Source organism: Pristiophorus japonicus, chromosome 32 (assembly GCF_044704955.1).
Source record: "Pristiophorus japonicus isolate sPriJap1 chromosome 32, sPriJap1.hap1, whole genome shotgun sequence".
NCBI classification, from domain to species: Eukaryota; Metazoa; Chordata; class Chondrichthyes; family Pristiophoridae; genus Pristiophorus; species Pristiophorus japonicus.
This window is the reverse complement of record NC_092008.1, coordinates 10116835-10123926: the sequence shown is the minus strand read 5'-3', so window position 1 is coordinate 10123926 and position 7092 is coordinate 10116835.

The following is a 7092-nucleotide window of genomic DNA, read 5'->3' as shown; positions in this document are numbered from 1 at the left end:
TACCCCTTTCCTGCTTTCTCTCCATACCCCTTGATCCCTTTAGCCGTAAGGGCCATATCTAACTCCCACTTGAATATATCCAATAAACTGGCATCAACATCTTTCTGCAGCAGGGAATTCCACAGGTTCACAATTCTCTGAGTGAAGAAGTTTCTCCTCATCTCAGTCCTAAATGGCTTACCCCTTATCCTTAGACTGTGACCCCTGGTTCTGGACTTCCCCAACATCGGGAACATTCTTCCCGCATCTAACCTCTCCAGTCCCGTCAGAATCTTATATGTTTCTATGAGATGCCTTCTCATCCTTCTAAACTCCAATGTATAAAGGCCCAGTTGATCCAGTCTCTCCTCATATGTATTCCTGCCATCCCGGGAATCAGTCTGGTGAACCTTCGTTGCACTCCCTCAATAGCAAGAATGTCCTTCCTCAGATTAGGAGACCAAAACTGAACACAATATTCCAGGTGAGGCCTCATCAAGGCCCTGTACAACTGCAGTAAGACCTCCCTGCTCCTATACTCAAATCCCCTCGCTATGAAGGCCAACATACCAATTGCCTTCTTCACCGCCTGCTGTACCTGCATGCCAACCTTCAATGACTGATGTACCATGACACCCAGGTCTCGTTGCACCTCCCCTTTTCCTAATCTACCGCCATTCAGATAATATTCTGCCTTCGTGTTTTTGACCCCAAAATAGATAACCTCACATTTATCTACATTATACTGCATCTGCCATGTATTTGCCCACTCACCTAACCTGTCCAAGTCACCCTGCAGCCTCTTAACATCCTCCTCACAGCTCACACTGCCACCCAGCTTAGTGTCATCTGCAAACTTGGAGATATTACACTCAATTCCTTTGTCTAAATCATTGATGTATATTGTAAATAGCTGGGGTCCCACTAGTCACTGCCTGCCATTCTGAAAAGGACCCATTTATCCCAACTCTCTGCTTCCTGTCTGCCAACCAGTTCTCTATCCACGTCAGTACATTACCCCCAATACCATGTGCCTTGATTTTGCACACCAATCTCTTGTGTGGGACCTTGTCAAAAGCCTTTTGAAAGTCCAAATACACCACATCCACTGGTTCTCCCTTGTCCACTCTGCTAGTTACATCCTGAAAAAATTTCAGAAGATTTGTCAAGCATGATTTCCCTTTCATAAATCCATGCTGACTTGGACCGATCCTGTCACTGCTTTCCAAATGTGCTGCTATTTCATCTTTAATAATTGATTCCAACATTTTCCCCACTACTGATGTCAGGCTAACCGGTCTATAATTATCCGTTTTTTCTCTCTCTCCATTTTTAAAAAGTGGTGTTACATTAGCTACCCTCCAGTCCATAGGAACTGATCCAGAGTCGATAGACTGTTGGAAAATGATCACCAATGCATCTACTATTTCTAGGGCTACTTAAGTACTCTGGGATGCAGACTATCAGGCCCTGGGGATTTATCGGCCTTCAATCCCATCAATTTCCCTAACACAATTTCCCCCGTAATAAGGATTTCCTTCAGTTCCTCCTTCTCACTAGACCCTCGGTCCCCTAGTACTTCCAGAAGGTTATTTGTGTCTTCCTTTGTGAAAACAGAACCTAAGTATTTGTTCAATTGGTCTGCCATTTCTTTGTTCCCCATTATAAATTCACCTGAATCTGACTGCAAGGGACCTACGTTTGTCTTCACTAATCTTTTTCTTTTCACATATCTATAGAAGCTTTTGCAGTTTTTATGTTCCCAGCAAGCTTCCTCTCATACTCTATTTTCCCCCTCCTAATTAAACCCTTAGTCCTCCTCTGCTGAATTCTAAATTTCTCCCAGTCCTCAGGTTTGCTGCTTTTTCTGGCCAATTTATATGCCTCTTCCTTGGATTTAACACTACCCTTAATTTTCCTTGTTAGCCACGGTTGAGCCACCTTCTCCGTTTTATTTTTACTCCAGACAGGGATGTACAATTGTTGAAGTTCATCCATGTGATCTTTAAATGTTTACCATGTCCACCATCAACCCTTTAAATATCACTCGCCAGTCTATTTTCACGCCTCATATCATCGAAGTTACCTTTCCTTAAGTTCAGGACCCTAGTCTCTGAATTAACTGTGTCACTCTCCATCTTAATAAAGAATTCTACCATATTATGGTCACTCTTCCCCAAGGGGCCTCGCACAACAAGATTGCTAATTAGTCCTTTCTCATTACACAACACCAAGTCTAGGATGGCCAGCTCTCTCGTTGGTCCCTCGACATATTGGTCTAGAAAACCATCCCTAACACACTCCAGGAAATCCTCTGGTTAGCCCAATCTATATGTAGATTAAAGTCACCCATGATAACTGCTGTACCTTTATTGCACACATCCCTAATTTCTTGTTTGATGCTGTCCCCAACCTCACTACTACTGTTTGGTGGTCTGTACACAACTCCCACTAACGTTTTCTGCCCTTTGGTATTCCGTAGCTCCACCCATACCGATTCCACATCATCCAAGCTAATGTCCTTCCTTACTATTGCGTTAATTTCCTCTTTAACCAGCAACGCCACCCCGCCTCCTTTTCCTTTCTGTCTATCCTTCCTAAATATTGAATACCCCTGGATGTAGAGTTCCCAGCCTTGGTCACCCTGGAGCCATGTCTCCGTGATGCCAATTACATCATATCCGTTAATTGCTGTCTGCGCAGTTAATTCGTCCACCTTATTCCGAATACACCTAAACTCAACAATCCTACATTTAGACAGCAACTTTCACGTAATAAAACGTCCCAGGGGCGTAAATCTGATGAAAGTTGACCCTGAGCCACATAAGGAGATATTAGGGACAGGTGACCAAAAGCTGGGTCACAGAGGTCAGTTTTAAGGAGCGTCTTAAAGGAGGAGAGAGAGGCGGAGAGGTTTCGGGAGGGAATTCCAGAGCTTGGGGCCCAGGCAGCTGAAGGCACAGCCACCGATGGTGGAGCGATTATAATCAGGGGATGCTCAGGAGGGCAGAATTAGAGGAGCGCAGACATCTCGGGGAGGTTGTGGGGCTGGAGGAGGTTACAGAGATAGGGAGGGGTGTAGGGGTTGGAGGGGTTACAGAGATAGGGAGGGGTGTAGGGGCTGGAGGCGGTTACAGAGATAGGGAGGGGTGTAGGGGCTGGAGGAGGTTACAGAGATAGGGAGGGGTGTAGGGGCTGGAGGAGGTTACAGAGATAAGGACGGGCGTAGAGGCTGAGGGAAGTTACAAAGATAGGGGGTGTAGGGTTGGAGGAGGTTACAGAGATAGGGAGAGGTGTCAGGACTGGAGGAAGTTACAGAGATAGGGAGTCGTGTAGGGGTTGGAGGGGGTTACATGATAGGGAGGGGTGTATGGGCTGGAGGAGGTTACAGAGATAGGGAGGGGTGTAGGGGCTGGAGGAAGTTACAGAGATAGGGGGGGTGTAGGGTTGGAGGAGGTTACAGAGATAGGAAGGGGTGTAGGGGCTGGAGGAAGTTACAGAGATAGGGGGGGTGTAGGGTTGGAGGAGGTTACAGAGATAGGGAGGGGTGTAGGGGCTGGAGGAGGCTACAGAGATAGGGAGGGGTGTAGGGGCTGGAGGGGGTTACAGAGATAGGGAGAGGTGTCAGGGCTGGAGGAGGTTACAGAGATAGGGAGGGGTGTAGGGGCTGGAGGGGGGTTACAGAGATAGGGAGGGGTGTATGGGCTGGAGGAGGCTACAGAGATAGGGAGGGGTGTATGGGCTGGAGGAGGCTACAGAGATAGGGAGGGGTGTATGGGCTGGAGGGGGGTTACAGAGATAGGGAGGGGTGTAGGGGGTTACAGAGATAGGGAGGGGTGTAGGGGGTGATAGAGATAGGGAGGGGTGTAGGGGCTGGAGCAGGTTACAGAGATAGGGAGGGGTGTAGGGGCTGGAGGGGGGTTACAGAGATCGGGAAGGGTGTAGGGGGTTACAGAGATAGGGAGGGGTGTAGGGGCTGGAGCAGGTTACAGAGATAGGGAGGGGTGTAGGGGCTGGAGGGGGGTTACAGAGATAGGGAGGGGTGTAGGGGCTGGAGGGGGGTTACAGAGATAGGGAGGGGTGTAGGGGCTGGAGGGGGTTACAGAGATAGGGAGGGTGTAGGGGCTGGAGGGGGTTACAGAGATAGGGAGGGGTGTAGGGGCTGGAGGGGGGTTACAGAGATAGGGAGGGGTGTAGGGGCTGGAGGGGGGTTACAGAGATAGGGAGGGGTGTAGGGGCTGGAGGGGGGTTACAGAGATAGGGAGGGGTGTCGGGGTTACAGAGATAGGGAGGGGTGTAGGGGCTGGAGGAGGTTACAGAGATAGGGAGGGGTGTAGGGGCTGGAGGGGGGTTACAGAGATAGGGAGGGGTGTAGGGGCTGGAGGGGGGTTACAGAGATAGGGAGGGGTGTAGGGGCTGGAGGGGGTTACAGAGATAGGGAGGGTGTAGGGGCTGGAGGGGGTTACAGAGATAGGGAGGGGTGTAGGGGCTGGAGGGGGGTTACAGAGATAGGGAGGGGTGTAGGGGCTGGAGGGGGGTTACAGAGATAGGGAGGGGTGTAGGGGCTGGAGGGGGGTTACAGAGATAGGGAGGGGTGTCGGGGGTTACAGAGATAGGGAGGGGTGTAGGGGCTGGAGCAGGTTACAGAGATAGGGAGGGGTGTAGGGGCTGGAGGGGGGTTACAGAGATAGGGAGGGGTGTAGGGGCTGGAGGGGGGTTACAGAGATAGGGAGGGGTGTAGGGGCAGGAGGGGGGTTACAGAGATAGGGAGGGGTGTAGGGGCTGGAGGGGGGTTACAGAGATAGGGAGGGGTGTAGGGGGGTTACAGAGATCGGGAGGGGTGTAGGGGCAGGGGGGGGGTTACAGAGATCGGGAGGGGTGTAGGGGCAAGGGGGGTTACAGAGATAGGGAGGGGTGTAGGGGGTTACAGAGATTGGGAGAACTGTGCTCTGCTTCCAGTGTGGTCCAACCAAAGGTCTATACAAGTTTAGCAGAACTTCTCTGCTTTTCAATACTATTTCTGCAGAATAGAACCCTAGTTCCTGATTTGCTTTTTTATGGCCTTATTATAAGTGTCACTTCTTTTGGTGATCTGTGTCTCTGTAACCCCCGAGCCCTCTGCTCCCCTAACCTCCATTGAGATTCTTATTTCCCAAGGGGTGTGTCTCCCTCTGATTCTACCGATCAAAATGCACGACTCCACACTTACTGAAGTTCGTTTGCCAATTATACGCTCATTCTGCAAGTTTATTAATGTCGTCTTGAACTTTGTCGAAGTCCTCCTCTGTTTTGGGGAGGTCCAACAAGGCGAGGGAGTACACATTAAATGGTCGGACACTGAGAAGTGTAGAGGAACACATCGACCTTGGGGTGCAGGTCCACAGATCCCTGAAGGTAGCAGGCCAGGTGGATAAGGTGGTTAAGAAGGCACACGGAATACTTGCCTTTATTGGCCGAGGCATGGAATACAAGAGCAGGGAGGTTATGCTTGAATTGTATAACACACTGGTTAGGCCACAGCTGGAGTACTGCGTGCAGTTCTGGTCACCACATTACAGGAAGGATGTGATGGCACTGGAGAGGGTGCAGAGGAGATTTACCAGGATGTTGCCGGGACGGGAGAATTTTAGCGATGAGGAAAGATTGGATAGGCTGGGGCTGTTTTCCTTGGAACAGAGGAGGCTGAGGGGAGACCTGATTGAGGTGTATAAAATGAGGAGGGGCCTGGATAGAGTGGATAGGACCGACCTGTTTCCCTTGGCAGAGGGGTCAACAACCAGGGGGCAGAGATTGAAAGTAATTGGGGGGAGGTTTAGAGGGGATTTGAGGGGAAATGTCTTCACCCAGAGGGTGGTGGGGGTCTGGGGTGGGACTCACGGCCTGAAAGGGTGGTAGAGGCAGAAACCCTCACCACATTTGGATGTGCAGCTTGAAGTGCCGTAACCTCCAGGGCTACGGACCCAGAGTGGGAAAGTGGGATGAGGCCGGGTAGCTCTTGGTCGGCCGGCGAGGACACGATGGGCCGGAATGGCCTCCTCCCGCGCTGTAAATTTCTCTGATTAACAACCCCCACCCAAATTTGATGTGGTCCGCAAATTTTGAAATTGAAGCTCGGAGTGGCGGAGGAATGGGGGAATTTGTCGGGAGGGGTGAGAGAGGAGGTGTTGTTGGTCTTGCAAGGCCCCAGGAAGATAATGTATATAAGAACATCAGAAATAGGAGCAGGAGTCGGCCATTCGGCCCCTCGAGCCTGCTCCGCCATTTAATACGATCATGGCTGATTCGATCATGGACTCAGCTCCACTTCCCTGCCCGCCCCCTTATCCCCTTATCGGTTAAGAAACTGTCTATCTCTGTCTTAAATATATTCAATGTCCCGGCTTCCACAGCTCTCTGAGGCAGCGAATTCCACAGATTTACAACCCTCTGAGAGAAGAAATTCCTCCTCATCTCAGTTTTAAATGGGCGGCCCCTTATTCTAAGACCATGCCCCCTAGTTCTAGTCTCCCCCATCAGTGGGAACATCCTCTCTGCATCCACCTTGTCCAGCCCCCTCATAATCTGATACGTTTCCATAAGATCACCTCTCATTCTTCTGAGCTCCAATGAGTAGAGGCCCAACCTCCTCAACCTTTCCTCATAAGTCAACCCCCTCATCCCCGGAATCAACTGAGTGAACCTTCTCTGAACTGCCTCCAAAGCAAGTATATCCTTTCGTAAATACGGAAACCAAAACTGCACGTAGTACTCCAGGTGTGGCCTCACCAATACCCTGTATAACTGGAGCAAGACTTCCCTGCTTTTATACTCCATCCCCTTTGCAATAAAGGCCAAGATACCATTGGCCTTCCTGATCACTTGCTGTACCTGCATACTATCCTTTTGTGTTTCATGCACAAGTACCCCCAGGTCCCGCTGTACTGCGGCACTTTGCAATAAAGACCAAGATTCAATAATGTCGGGGTGACCAAGTATACGAAGAGAGAGTTGCTCCTGCAGTGGGGGAGGGGGGGCGGGGGGCTAGGGGGCAAGGAGGGGGCCGAGATGAAGCCTTCACACAGCGAGGACAAAATCACCAATGTTTCTTCGGCACAGCGCTGCGTGCATGGCAAG